This window comes from Anomaloglossus baeobatrachus, chromosome 10 (assembly GCF_048569485.1).
Source record: "Anomaloglossus baeobatrachus isolate aAnoBae1 chromosome 10, aAnoBae1.hap1, whole genome shotgun sequence".
NCBI lineage: Eukaryota > Metazoa > Chordata > Amphibia > Anura > Aromobatidae > Anomaloglossus > Anomaloglossus baeobatrachus.
In genome coordinates this window covers 196,954,392-196,970,051 of record NC_134362.1, presented here as the reverse complement: position 1 = coordinate 196,970,051, position 15,660 = coordinate 196,954,392, and the positions used below count along the sequence as shown (strand labels likewise).

The 15,660-nt window shown below is 49.3% G+C and overlaps 1 protein-coding gene and 1 long non-coding RNA gene across 2 annotated transcripts in view; one reads left to right on the top strand and one right to left on the bottom strand.

Annotated features, from left to right (window-relative positions):
• LOC142254212 (conserved oligomeric Golgi complex subunit 8-like) overlaps positions 1-7,524 on the bottom strand; it is an 84,766-nt gene extending 77,242 nt beyond the window's left edge. The window contains exon 1 of the mRNA XM_075325192.1: positions 7,440-7,524. The gene's annotated coding sequence lies outside the window, so the exon portion shown is untranslated. The remainder of the gene's footprint in view (positions 1-7,439) is intronic.
• On the top strand, positions 2,123-6,676 carry LOC142254211 (uncharacterized). Its single transcript, XR_012727208.1, has 3 exons — positions 2,123-2,453; positions 4,164-4,233; positions 4,334-6,676. It is a non-coding gene; the product is annotated as an uncharacterized LOC142254211 (long non-coding RNA).
• Positions 7,525-15,660: the final 8,136 nt, after the last annotated feature.

The following is a 15,660-nucleotide window of genomic DNA, read 5'->3' as shown; positions in this document are numbered from 1 at the left end:
GTGGGGATAGAATACTACATAGGATATGTAGGGGACATTATACTGGGCCCTGTGTGGATAGCATACTACATAGGATATGTAGGGGACATTATACTGGGGGGCTGTGGGGATAGAATACTACATAGGATATGTAGGGGACATTATACTGGGGGCTGTGGGGATAGCATACTACATAGGATATGTAGGGGACATTATACTGGGGCTAAAGGGATAGCATACTACATAGGATATGTAGGGGACATTATACTGGGAGCTGTGGGGAAAGCATACTACATAGGATATGTGGGGGATATTATACTGGGGGCTGTGGGGATAGCATACTACATAGGACATGTAGGGGACATTATACTGGGAGCTGTGGGGATAGCATACTACATAGGACATGTAGGGGACATTATACTGGGGACTGTGGGGATAGCATACTACATAGGATATGTAGGGGACATTATACTGGGAGCTGTGGGGAAAGCATACTACATAGGATATGTGGGGGATATTATACTGGGGGCTGTGGGGATAGCATACTACATAGGACATGTAGGGGACATTATACTGGGAGCTGTGGGGATAGCATACTACATAGGACATGTAGGGGACATTATACTGGGGGCTGTGGGGATAGAATACTACATAGGATATGTGGAGGACATTATACTGGGGAGCTGTGTGGATAACATACTACATAGGATATGTAGGGGACATTATACTGGGAGCTGTGGGGAAAGCATACTACATAGGATATGTAGGGGACATTATACTGGGGGGCTGTGGGGATAGAATACTACATAGGATATGTAGGGGACATTATACTGGGAGCTGTGGGGAAAGCATACTACATAGGATAATATACTGGGTGCTGTGGAAACTTCATACTGTAACGGGGACTGCGGTGACAATACTGTATAGGGGGCTGTAGGGGACCATACTTTATTAACGACTGTTATTGACCTTAAATTTTGGGATATGCTGACCATACTATATAAAGATCTATGGGGGACATTATACTCTATATGCGGCTGTGGTGACCATATTGTATATGGGGCTGTGGTGGACATCATATTATATACTAAGTGGCTGTAGTGGATATTATACTGTGTGGTGCTGTCGTGGGCATTATACTGTATATAGGGAATGGTGGAGGACATCATTGTATATATGGGGGGCTGTGGTGGTTACCATACTATATATTTGGAGACTGTGGTGGATATCGTACTACATGGGGGGGGCTGTGGTGGACATCATAGTGTATATTAGGGGGCTGTTGTGGATATACTATATGGGCGGCTGTGGTAGCCATCATACTGTGTAGGGGGACAATGTGAGGAGGGGGGTACAGTTTGGAGAGGACAACATAGTAGGCAGTTTTGTTGTGAACTGTATTAGTCACATGATGGACTTTAAAAAAAATAATACTTATCCCTTAATGTGTAATGGGGTCTGTTTAGTGTCCATTAGGGGGTTCCCCAAATTCTGAAAACCAAATGTGAAACCAAAAGGTCCCCGGTTCTAGTTAGGTTGTATTAGTTTCCATAACTGTCCTGGGGTGTGACATATAAAATACAGGGCGGCAGGGATGGACACTGCTGATGGGCCCTGGTATTGGGTAAATGTCCCACAAAGAATGAATGACTCTAGATGTAACTTTGAGAACCACTCTCTATTGAGCCTCACATCTAAAGTTACACCACTTTTATTATTTTTGCTGGTATTTTTATTATAAAGGTCACAATACTAGTGTAAGTGGTTGTCAGAGCTTGTACCTGCCCCATTGAAGGCCATTGGAGAGGGGGTTTGTTAGGGGTCCTCCTGATACCTTAGTCTCTGACCCTTTCCTTTACACGTGGGGGCTGAGGGTTCATAGTGGGGGGAGGCCATCGGAGTCATCTGGTTTTTGGTTCTTTGTGCACTATTTTTCTTTTATATTAGATGATATTTCATGGTTTGTTTATAAGGGGGTATATTTCTTTATTTTGAAGATATTTAACTAGATTTCTTTACTTGTCTTTTATTCCCTATTTACTGCTATCAAATGAAAAGACCACGTGGCATCAAAAGGTCTGATGACATCACTGCCTTCTATGACATCACGAGGATCCAGACGTTCTATGCTATGACATCACAATGACCTAGTTCCATAAGAACGTCGCACGCAGTCAGATCTGCACATTCACAGGGACACAGAGGACGAAGATGGAGGCGATTCGTGGTGAGGTTAGAGTCACAATGTGAGTGTGTAAGAAGCATCAACCTGCACATGGATTCTGTCCTGTGCATATTACAGGCTACCTGTGGGGGAGCTCATCTACAGCAGAAACCTGATCACCAGATGTGTACACACTCACATGACCTCGGTCACTGGCATATCGTATCGGATGATAGGCATTGGATGCCATATGCTAGTGTGACTCTAGCCTAAAAGGCTCCCAAAAGGCTCCTAAAAGGTGCCCTAAAAGGTATGTACCACAGCGACACACCCACCATCCTCACATACTGTACAGCTCTGGCAAAAAAGTTGATAATCATTAAGAAACAACAATACTAATAATGTTTTACCTCAGGAAAAGTTCAGAAATCAATATTTTGTGGAATAACCATGATTTATAATCACAGCTTTCATGCGTCTTGGCTGCTTTCCACCAGTCTTTCACGCTGCTCTTGGGTGACCGTATACCACTCCTGGTGTAAAAATGTAAGCAATCCTTCTTTGTTTGATGGCTTGTGACTATCCATCTTCGTCTTGATTACATTCCAGAGGTTTTCAATGGGGTTCAGGTCTGGATATTGGGCTGGCCATGACAGGGTTTTGATGTGGTGGTCCTTCATCCACACATTGATTGACCTAGCTGTGTGTCATGGCGCATTGTCCTGCTGGAAAAAACAATCCTCAGAGTTGGGGAACATTGCCTGAGCAGAAGGAAGCAGCTGTTTGTCCATGATAACCTTGTATGCGGCTTTATTAATACGTCCTTCGCAAAGTTTAATCTGCCCAATTTCTAGAGTAAGGTAATCTTCCCTGATGAGTCTAATTTTCAGCTTTGTCCACCACCTGGTCATCTAATGGTTAGACGGAGAACTGGAGAGGTGTACAAGCCACAGTGTCTTGCACCCACTGTGAAATTTGGTGGAGGATCGGTGATGATCTGGAAATTTTTAAGCAAGGCTAGGGTTAGGATTATGTCCTGTATGTTACATGTGAGGGGCAGTACAATGTCTTTGTAGTGTATATCTGTATATACATGTGTCCTGTATGTTACATGTCAGGGGAAGTACAATGTCTTTGTAGTGTGTATTTCTCCCATTTGTACCATCGTTCCTCCTCCAATTCTCCCAGTTGTCCCATCATTACTCCTCCAATGCTTCCAGTTGTACGATTGTTCCTCCTCCATCTCTCTCAGTTGTACAATTGTTCCTCCTCCATCTCTCCCGGTTGTACCATCGTTCCTCCTCCAATTCTCCCAGTTGTACCATCGTTACTCCTCCAATTCTTCCAGTTGTACGATTGTTCCTCCTCCATCTCTCCCGGTTGTACCATCGTTCCTCCTCCATCTCTCCCGGTTGTACCATCGTTCCTCCTCCATCTCTCCCGGTTGTACCATCGTTCCTCCTCCATCTCTCCCGGTTGTACCATCGTTCCTCCTCCATCTCTCCCGGTTGTACCATCGTTCCTCCTCCATCTCTCCCGGTTGTACCATCGTTCCTCCTCCATCTCTCCCGGTTGTACCATCGTTCCTCCTCCATCTCTCCCGGTTGTACCATCATTCCTCCTCCATCTCTCCCGGTTGTACCATCGTTCCTCCTCCATCTCTCCCGGTTGTACCATCGTTCCTCCTCCATCTCTCCCGGTTGTACCATCGTTCCTCCTCCATCTCTCCCGGTTGTACCATCGTTCCTCCTCCATCTCTCCCGGTTGTACCATCGTTCCTCCTCCATCTCTCCCGGTTGTACCATCGTTCCTCCTCCATCTCTCCCGGTTGTACCATCGTTCCTCCTCCATCTCTCCCGGTTGTACCATCGTTCCTCCTCCATCTCTCCCGGTTGTACCATCGTTCCTCCTCCATCTCTCCCGGTTGTACCATCGTTCCTCCTCCATCTCTCTCCTCCCATCACTTCTTTCTTCCCTGAATCTGTGATCTTGTTTTGATATAAGTAATCTTTTCTTACAGAAGCGTCGATTTGGTTCTGGACCTTTCCATTTGTATAACACTCACAAAGCAATGAGGACGACACCAGCAGGTATGTATGGAGGGGCCTGTATTCTTAGGGCACGTTCAGGGGTTTTGGTGCTAATAACATTATTTTTTCATGTCTCCTAATAAAAATTCTCTGTTTTCAGTTCCAGTTAGTGAGTGGGACCACGAATTGGGCGGACAAGTCAATGAAAATACCGCTCTTGTGACAGTCTCCATCTGAAGCCTCAAAACGATCACAAGACGGATCACACACTACATTGTGTCTTTTCTGTTAAGTGATCATCCGTTTTTCAGGACGATCACTTATTTCTGGCATTTTTTTCGGCGTCTGAACGTTTTTTTTGTTCATTTCCTGAAGCGCTTTGTTGACGCTTTTTCCGTTTTTGAGTAACGTTTTTAATAATTTTTTTTGACAACTTTTTAAGGGGATTTTTTGGCCCAAAACACAAAACGAGTGAAAAAGGCGTCATCGGGGTGTATTTTTTATCCTATTGCTTATTATATATATGGAGTTTTTGTAGCGGGGCCCGATTCATCAGGACCAGCGTTGTTTCCGCTTGTTCTGATGAGGGGCTGTTACGTCACCACCGGAGTCCGCTCCAGCGACTTCTGCTCCCATCGCCACGCCGTGTTCCTGCCGTGGATGGTGATGGGAGAGGAGTCCCTGTTCTGCTATAGTGATCTCCAGGGCCCTGTGTAATTCCAAATCCCTGTATAGGGGATAAAGGGTTTCAGGGTTCTGGGGGTCCTGCTTCCACTTTCCAGATCCAGTCCCCTGTCCATCATCCACGTTCCAGATCCAGTCCCCTGTCCATCATCCACATTCCAGGTCCAATCCCCTGTCCATCATCCACTTTCCAGATCCAGTCCCCTGTCCATCATCCACATTCCAGGTCCAGTCCCCTGTCCATCATCCACTTTCCAGATCTAGTCCCCTGTCCATCATCCACTTTCCAGATCCAGTCCCCTGTCCATCATCCACGTTCCAGATCTAGTCCCCTGTCCATCATCCACTTTCCAGATCCAGTCCCCTGTCCATCATCCACTTTCCAGATTACGAGTACTGAGTGGCTGTAGTCTGTCCATTACATCCCACCTGAGTCTGTTGATCCAGGCAGGCGCCAGTGTGCAAGCAAAGATGTCGTGAGCGAACGCTCGCTTGTTCACGATAATCTTTCAGTGTAAATTTTATCCCTTTTTTTCCGTTTTTTTTGCTTTTTATCAGCATTTTTGTACTTCTTTTTAATCCGATGGATAAAACGGGAAGACGCTAAGAAAAAGCAAAAAAATACGACGGTTTTAGGGGCGGGAAAAAAAAAGACACAGTGTGAACATACCTTACACATTACAGAACACAGACGGACGTTACACGACGAGGACGCTCATACACGGACAGAGCTGGTTCACTACAGACATTAGCAGTTTATTGTGTATTATGTATATTGTGAGGCTTATCCTAATTAGTAGTTAAGTGTATATTTGTATATTATGTATATTGTAGTAGTTAATTGTATTTTTGTATATTATGTACATTGTGAGCCTTAACCTCTCAATGACCAGACACAGTTTTTCCGTTTATCATCCATCTGCGATATTTTTGACCCTTTTTCTCGTAGAGATGATTTTTTTCCATATTTATTTGTTCTGTTTTTGTCCTAAAGTCATTAAGAGGTGAGGACGATATTCCTGGAGTGTAAATTGTATTGCATGTGCGGCATCAGGCAGGCAGTATGGGCGGCATGGTGGCTCAGTGGTGATTTACACTGGTGCTTTGCGGACAACATCTGCAAGGAGTTTGTATGTTCTCCCCGTGTTTGCGTGGGTTTCCTCCGGGGTCTCCGGTTTCCTCCCACACTCCAAAGACATACAACAAAAGGGGGCGATCAGTATTGGAGAAAGATCGCTGTCTTCTATGTAATCTGGGGCAGTTCCGCTCTTTTAGGCTGCGTTCACACCTCGCAGGTTTGATGCGGATTTTACACACAACTTATTTTTCCGCCCCAGGAAAGTGGGTGAGTTTATCTTCCTCTCACCCCCATTCCAGTCTGTGTGGGGCACAATCCATATGGAAATCAGCTTTTTTTTATGCTGTTTTTATTTTTTTATTTACAGCATGCCGATTTCTGTAGCGGATTTTACATATTCATTTCACTGTGGATCCTTAAATCTTGCAGGTAATCTGCCGGCCGGGCATGAAATATGGAGGACTTTTTTTTCTCCACGCATAAACACTGCAGATTTAATTTTATCAATCCAGTTGTAAAATCCGCACCAAATACGCAAAGTGTGAACAAAGCCTAAAAAGTCCAGATCTGCAATTCAGATATACCCTATAGACAAGGGGAGAGGTCAGCCATACTTCTCTAATGGTTGAGCCTGGAATTCCCAAATACTTCTCTAATACTGAACAACCCTTTTTGATCAATTTTAATACAATTAAACTTTGTATTATTATTATTGATTATGAGAATTTTTGGTTCACTGCCTAATGCTAATAAATAAATTTAAAACAAGAATCGGTCTCAGTGTTTTTCTTCTCGGCGATTATTATATCACACAGTGACCAGGATACATCAATGATCCATCGTATTCCTGACCAGTCCCCGTCCATCATCCACGTTCCAGATCCAGTCCCCTGTCCATCATCCACGTTCCAGATCCAGTCCCCTGTCCATCATCCACTTTCCAGATCCAGTCCCCTGTCCATCATCCACGTTCCAGATCCAGTCCCCTGTCCATCATCCACGTTCCAGATCCAGTCCCCTGTCCATCATCCATGTTCCAGATCCAGTCCCCTGTCCATCATCCACGTTACAGATCCAGTCCCCTGTCCATCATCCACGTTCCAGATCCAGTCCCCTGTCCATCATCCACTTTCCAGATCCAGTCCCTGTCCATCATCCACGTTCCAGATCCAGTCCCCTGTCCATCATCCACGTTCCAGATCCAGTCCCTGTCCATCATCCACATTCCAGATCCAGTCGCCTGTCCATCATCCACTTTCCAGATCCAGTCCCCTGTCCATCATCCACTTTCCAGATCCAGTCCCCTGTCCATCATCCACTTTCCAGATTACGAGTACTGAGCACCCGAGCATGGTAGTGCCCGCTCATCACTAGTTACGAGCACTGAGCACCCGAGCATGGTAGTGCCCGCTCATCACTAGTTACGAGTACTGAGCACCCGAGCATGGTAGTGCCCACCTCTAACAGCAGCAGGAAAATCAGAGATCTGACTGTAAACACGTACCGGTGTGGAGCACTTCTGAAGCCGGCGTTCATAGGAGATGATCATTACAGCAGTCCAGAGCAGCGCTGATACATTGTTCTGTACGGCAGAAGTTATCGGAATATCGCAGCTTCAAGTCACCTAAAGAGATTAGTAAAAACAGGAAAAAGTGAAAAAAAAAGGTTTAAAAAATCTGAAGGAAAAAAAAGAAATAAAACTTAAATACGGCTATGTTGATGGAAAAATAAACAAGTTTTGGATCTTGGAAGAAGAAAATGAAAAAATAAAAATGAAAAGCAGAAAATCGCCTGGTGGTGAAGGGGTTACAACTTATTTGCATGGCTAACCGGGCCAGAATGGTGAGAGCCTCGGAAAATAGCAAAATATCGCACATTTTGTAAACAATTATTGTAGTGAATGTGGAAAATGCCGTCACACATTTCTCCCATTGTGCGCAGTGTATTTTATATTGTGCGATCAGGCAGGAAAAAAAATAATAATATGGTATATATTTTTAAAGAAAAACTATTGTGCATGAAACCGTCCTAAAAAGACACTTATTATTCAGGGCACTCAGTATTCAGGCTTATCACATACTGGCAAGTAGATGGCACCGACACCACCGAGTAACTGAGCTCATGAGGGAAGCAGAGGCGGCCATCTTGTGGACGGCCCTTGTAACTGTTTAATGAAGGCATCTGTAACGTCCGGGTGGTGGAACCTCTGGGCCGTACACCGGTTTCTCTTGAGGAGGCAGCCAGGCAGGTCACCCCGCCAGAGGGTCTGGGTGCACGGCAGCCGAAGCACAATAGGTAGCCGGATAGTCCGTAGGTGAGCAGGAAAGGTGGACGGAGTTCTGGACGGTGGTCCGGGTGACGAGGCTCAGAGTCCGAGGCCAGGTGGTAAGGTCAGGCGGGATCCGGAACTTGCTGAGCGATGGAACGGGTCACCAGACGGAGCCAGGGAGTGGAGACTGGCGGAGCTGCAGAGATGGTGGAACATCCGCCAAGGTCACCGTCAGGGTACGGGAATGAGCGTGGTTCGGAGCGGCTGGCGTGGCAGGACAGGCTCTACGAGACAGGACAGGGTTAATGCAAGCAAAGCACAAGGCAAAGCAATAGGGGACCTGAACACTAGCTTGCTAAACACGTAGAACAGGCCCCGCCCACCAGGAAAGTGATTCTTAATATACCCTGTACCTGTCTATGTAATTTCCTGTTTCTCGGTGCTGGCCCTTTAAGAGAGGGTCAATGACCGCGCGCCCTAATGCGCATGCGCGAGGCCCGGGTGCCAGAAGCCAGAGGAGGGAGCGGTGAGGAGGAAGCAGGAGAGCCGGGCTGAGGCAGAGATGCCGATGGACGCCGGGCTGAGGCAGAGATGCCGATGGACGCCGGGAGCGGGGACCGGGCTGCCTGGGGACCGCAGGCGATGGGACAGGAAGGCTATGGAGCGGGGGACCGGGAAGCCTGGCACGGGAGCGGGTAAGCAAGGCAGAGGGGCCGGAGAGCATGGCAGGGGAGCCGGGGAGCCTAGCAGGGGAGCCGGGGAGCGTGACAGCATCATACCCACAGTACACCTCTGTATGGAGCTGGAGCAGAGGCTTCTTTATAAAGAGCCTTATAATCTCCATATACAGCTGTGCAGGCAAATTCTGCACATATCCATACTTACAGGGAAACACTAGGCCTCAATTCTCAAAACGGTTCCTTGGCCCTAGCAACCAATCACAGCTTAGCTCTCACTGTTGAAACAGCTCTGGTAAAATGAAAGCTGCGCTGTGATTGGTTGCTATGGATTTCTTTGAAACAGTTTTGATAAATCTGCCCCATAATTAGAGGTAAATGAAGGCACATGAAGAGATCCAGTGTAGAAATTCCCAATTAGATGTGTATATATGTCCAAGAGAGACAAGCGAGAGAGATGGAGGGAGGGAGAGAAAAAGAGGGAGAGGGGGAGAGATTGGGGAGGGAGAGAGAGAGACGGGGGAGGGAGAGAAAGAGAGACGGGGGGAGGGAGAGAGAGAGACGGGGGAGGGAGAGAAAAAGAGGGAGACGGGGAGAGGGAGAGAGATTGGGGAGGGAGAGAGAGAGACGGGGGAGGGAGAGAAAGAGAGACGGGGGAGGGAGAGAGATTGGGGAGGGAGAGAGAGAGACGGGAGGAGGGAGAGAGATTGGGGAGGGAGGGAGAGAGAGAGACGGGGGAGGAAGAGAAAAAGAGAGACGGGGAGAGAGAGACGGGGGAGGGAGAGAGAGAGACGGGGGGCGGGAGGAAGAGAGAGACGGGGGAGGGAGAGAAAAAGAGAGACGGGGAGGGAGAGAGATTGGGGAGGGGAGGGAGAGATAGATGGGGGGCCGGGAGAGAGAGATGGGGGAGAGAGAGACGGGAGAGAGAGAGACGAGGGGGAGGGAGAGAGATTGGGGAGGGAGAGAGAGAGACGGGGGGAGGGAGGGAGAGAGAGACGGGAGGAGGGAGAGAAAAAGAGAGACGGGGAGGGAGAGAGATTGGGGAGGGGAGGGAGAGATAGATGGGGGGGCGGGAGAGAGAGATGGGGGAGGGAGAGACGGGAGAGAGAGAGACAAGGGGGAGGGAGAGAGATTGGGGAGGGAGAGAGAGAGACGGGGGGAGGGAGGGAGAGAGAGACGGGAGGAGGGAGAGAAAAAGAGAGACGCGGGAGGGAGGGAGAGAGATGGTGGGATTGGAGAGAGAGACGGGGGAGGGAGAGACGGGGGGGTGGGAGAGAGAGAAAGAGAGACGGGGAGGGAGAGAGATTGGGGACGGAGAGAGAGATTAGGGGGAGGGAGAGTGACGGGGGAGGGAGAGACGGGGGAGGGGGAGAGAGAGATGGGGGAGGGAGAGAGGGGGGAGAGAGAGAAAGAGAGACGGGGGAGGGAGAGAGATTGGGGACAGAGAGAGAGATTGGGGTGCAGGAGAGAGACGGGGGGAGAGAGAGAGACGGGGAAGGAGAGAGACGAGGGGGAGAGAGAGAGACGGGGGAGGGAGAGAGAAGGGGGGGAGGGAGAGAGAGACGGGGGGGAGGGGGAGGGAGAGAGATGGGGGAGGGCAATAGAGATAGAGAAGACACCCTCAGCAGAAGTCAAGCTGGGTTCATGCCAAACCATCCCACCACTGACCACATTTACACCCTGCAAAGCCTCATCAAGACTCACGTCCACGGCAAAAAAACGGGAAAATATTTGCATGTTTTGTGGACTTCAAGAAGGCCTTTTGCTCAGTGTGGCACCCAGGCCTGTTCCTTAAACTCCTCTAGAGCGGAATAGGTGGCAGAACCTATGACATGATCAAGAACTCATTCACTGAGAACCGCTGCAGCGTGAAGGTGAACGGAAAGAGGACGGCCTTCATCCGGCAGAGCCGCGGGGTAAGACAGGGCCGCAGCCTGAGCCCAACTCTATTCAATATCTACATAAATGGACTGGCCGCAGCCCTGGAATTCTCCTCTGCCCCAGGTCTCAGCCTGCAGGACCGCGAGGTGAAGATCCTGCTGTACGTAGATGACCTCCTGCTGCTTTCCCCAACCGAGAGCGGCCTCCAAGATAGCCTGGTTGTGCTAGAAACATTCAGCACCACATGGGCTTTCCACATCAACCAAAAGACCAAAGTCATGGTGTTTCAGAAGAGGAATAATAACGAAACCTCCACTCCCTGCCTCACACGAAATGGCGCCGCGCTGAAGAAGACCAGCAGCTATACCTACCTCGGTCTGGAGCTAAGCCAAACCGGGAGTCTCAAGCAAGCAGCAGAAAACCTGAATGGGAAATCATGCAGAACCTTCTGCGCCATCAGAAGACAACTATATCACCTCAAACCACCGGTGAGAGTCTGGCTCAAGATATTCGACAGCGTCATCACCCCTATACTGCTGTATGGCAGCGAGGTATGGGGCCCAGTGACCTACCCAGACCACACAAAGTGGGATTCCAGCCCAACCGAAGACTTCCATCTGGAGTTCTGCAAATATCTCCTCCAAGTCCATCGCAGCACCTCAAACATAGCCTGTTGGGCAGAGCTGGGCCGATCCCCCTTATGGCTCAGTATACACAAGAGGGCGCTATCACACCAGGCACACACACAGAACAGCAACCCCAGCTCCTACAATTGTAAAGCCCTGCTGAGCCGGAGCCCAGAGCAAGCCAGGAACCCCGGCAGCCAGTACAGCCACAGTCAGCAACACACCCTGACAAAAGCCCAAATAAAAGAGATCTCAGAGAGCGGCAAGATGCAATACATAGAGGACTGGAAGAGTGAATTAGAGAACTCCCAGAAACTCTCCATCTACCGGTCACTGCGGAGGGACTGCACTCTGGCCCCGTATCTGGAAAGGTTACGCCACCCCAAAGACAGGCAGACCCTGAGCCTGTACAGACTGAGTGCCCACAGCCTAGAGGTGGAAACAGGGCGGCACCGACAGACATACAAGCCGCGGGAGAACAGACTGTGCCAGCACTGCCAGCAGGGGGCTCTGGAGGACGAGACGCATTTCCTGCTGCACTGTGACAAATACTCAGCAGTGAGGGCCTCCCACTTCCAGAAGCTTACCACTCATACCCTGGACTGTCCATCCATGCACAAGGAGAGGAAAGTCTGCATCCTACTGGGGGAAGAGGAATCAATGGTGCAGATCGCCGCCCAATATGTCATCACATGTCTTAAGCTGAGGGGTACTAAAGACCTCCAAATGGACCATCATTCCCCAAATTGTGTCCCCGACACCCCATCCCCATAGCCCTAACCCACTCCTCTGTCAGACTTTTTCTTGCTTTGGCAACACTAATTGTATTGTGGTCCTGCCAATAAAACCGATATGATTGATTTGAGAGAGAGAGAGACACACACACAACACACACACACACACACACACACACACACACACAAGGAAACACAGAGACACACACAGAGAGAGACACAGACACAGAGAGAATGACAGAGAGAGAGAGAATGACAGAGAGAAAGAGACACAGAGAGAGACACAGAATGACACAGAGAGACACAGAATGACACAGAGAGAGAGAGGATGACAGAGAAAATGACAGAGAGCGATACACAGAGACAGAGAGAAACACAGAAACAGAGACAGACACAGAGTGACAGAAAGAGAGAATGAGAGCAAGAAACACAACGAGAGACACAGAGAGAGAGACACAGAGAGAGACACACACACAGAATGACAGAGAGACACACAGAGAGACACAAAGACAACAGAGAGGGAGACACAGACAGAGAGACACACACACAGAGAGACACACAGAGACGCAGGAAGAGAGAGACAGACACACAGGGAGAGATACAGAGAGAGAGACACACACACACAGAATGACAGAGACATAGACAACAGAGAGAGAGAGAGACACACACACACACAGAGTCACAGAGAGAGATACACAGAGACAGAGAGAGAGACACACACACAGACAGAGTCACAGACAACAGAGAGAGACAGAGAGAGAGAGATGACACAGAGAGAGATAAACACACAGCCACACACACACACACACACACAGAGGGAGACAGACACAGGGAGCGGGAGACAGAGACGCATGTGCACACACACAGAGGGAGACAGACACAGGGAGCGGGAGACAGAGACGCATGTGCACACACACAGAGGGAGACAGACAGTGAGAGAGGGAGATAGCGTGAGTGTGTCGCGGGCGGCGGGGCTCTGGGCTCGCTAACGCTCGGGTCCGGCGCTGCTGCTGCTGCTCGGTGGCTCGAGCGGTGGGCCGGATCCAGGGACTCGAGCGGCGCTCCTCGCCCGTGAGTGAAAGGGGAACGATTGGTTTGGGGAGAGAGTGTCCGTGACGCCACCCACGGGTTGTGGTGAAGATAAGCACCACCGCTGCCGGTGATGGGGATCCCGGGAGCGATGGCAGGGAGCAGCTGGGATGTTGTTCTCCCCCTCCGTGGGTAGGGGTTGGTGGTCCCGGGGCCTGGTGGTGTGACAGGGAGACTTGGTTGGTGAGGTGCAGGGTTGCAGGGACAGCGCGGCGCCGGACGGCACTGGTGTACTCACTCAGATAATCAATGACAGAGTCTCTGGTAAACCAAACGGCCGGATGGACGGGTCCCGCAGCCGGCTGCAGTGCTAATGTTGTGCTCTCCCCGGACGGCTGATGGTGGCTGTCTTTCCCTGCACCTTTGTGTACTGTGTTGACTCCGATGGTTTCCCACACGGTAGTCCGCTCCCCGGCGTATAGGTGCCGTAGGAGCCCTTTTGCCCGCAGGCGCTGGCCCTTGGATCTCTAGCCTGGGGCGGTGGCTGTATATCCTCACAGTGCGGACGGTTGCCTTCTAACGGGACTTGGGTTGCTAGGAAACCCCTGGGGTTCCGGTCACACTCGGGATTTGACCGTTGTCGGCGGCGCCAAGCCTGGTCGGGGCCCGATGGCCCTGCCTGTGTGCTTAACTTCACTCCGGTCCCCGGTTCGGTACCGGTGGGCCACCGCCCAGCCCCGGTCCTACGGTTCTGCGGAGATCTGTCACTCCTGCAGACGGCCACCACCGTCTGCCAACCTTGCTGTAGGTGCCTGGGCTCCAACCCAGACACGTCAGTCTTTAACTCCCTTCACTTCAAACTCCTGAATTGCACTGACTCCTTTTCCCGCCTCCAGGACTGTGAACTCCTCGATGGGCGGGGCCAACCGCCTGGCTCCGCCCACCTGGTGTGGACATCAGCCCCTGGAGGGAGGCAACAAGGGTTTTTGTCTGACTGCTGTAACTGCCTAGGGTGGGGGGGTGTGTGTTGTTGTTTTCTGTGACCCCTGGCTAGTCCAGGGCACCACAAGTGACAGAGACACTTGGTCACTATTCCGAGCAACGCCAGGTACTACAGCTAATAAATGTTATATATATATTATATATGAGACTATTCTGCAACTTTTCAATGTATTATATATGTTAATGCCTCGCTACTTCCCAGACCTCTGCTTTGTAGTTTTTTGTTTTTTTTTAAATTACTATCGTGTACAAAACCATCCTAAAGCGAGACGTATTATTCAGGGCCCTCAGTGTTCAGGCTTATCACATAGTGATGTAGATGGCACCGACACCACCGAGTAACAGCTCATGAGGGAAGCAGAGGCGGCCATCTTGTGGACGGCCCTTGTAACTGTTTAAAGCTTCCTTTATACATCCGTGTCTCTGGTACGTGTGACGTCTGTTTTCACACGTATCGTAGACACGGACACACGTAGACCCCTTACATTTAATGGGTCTGCACACACATCCGTGTTTTGACATGGACCATTTGTCCGTGTGCTCCACAAGGCAACATACTTGTTTTTCTCCGGCAGTACAGGCCTCACACGAAGCGCACATTGATGGGATTTGTGTGACAAATACCGGAGAAAACACAGGTGACATAAAAATAAAGAATTTTTATACTTACCTATCTTGGGAGCTGCTGTTGCTTCCGGGCCCACTCATTATCCCTCATGAATATTCACTGCAGTCACCACAGACCCATAACTAACAGCAGCGCTGGAGACAGGTAAGTATAGCAGATAATGCTGTCCGAGTGTTATCCAGATGTCACAGGGATAGCACAAGTAAAAGACGCACTCAGGCACACATACACACCTTCACCACAGACTGTGCAAACCATTAGTGTTTTGCACGGACGTATGAAAGAGGCCATAAGGGTACTGCACAAGAATCACGCGAGAGACATCAGAACAAAACATTGGAGGAAAAGGAATCGATCACCAGGTTGTTGCTATGTAATCTGAGAGTAGGATGATGTAGGGTCAGAGACCCTGATTCCAGCCATGTGCCACTTACTAAGCTGCTTTTTGCAGTTTTGATATAATCCCAGTTTTCTCTGCTGCAGATCTACCATCCCTCTGAATGCCGAGCTCTGTATAACCGCAACCAAACCACTGATTGGCAGCTATCCGTGTACACTGTTCACAGGCAGAAAGCCACTGCCAATCAGTGATGTGGGTGGAGCTACACAGAATAGGTGACACAAAACAGCTAGTGTAGTGATAATCTTCTGCTGATAAAACACTGATTTTATTGAAACAGCAACACACAAACCGGTAAGTGACATTACTGGAATCAGTAATACCCGACCACTGAAACCCAAAAACAATTAAAGAGACAGAAGTAATAAAAAGGTATTTTTTTATTTTTATAAATACATACAACCCCTTTAAAAAGGTATTTGATTAGCGGAATATCATACATATATTACACACTCCTGGCAACCAATCAGATGACTGTT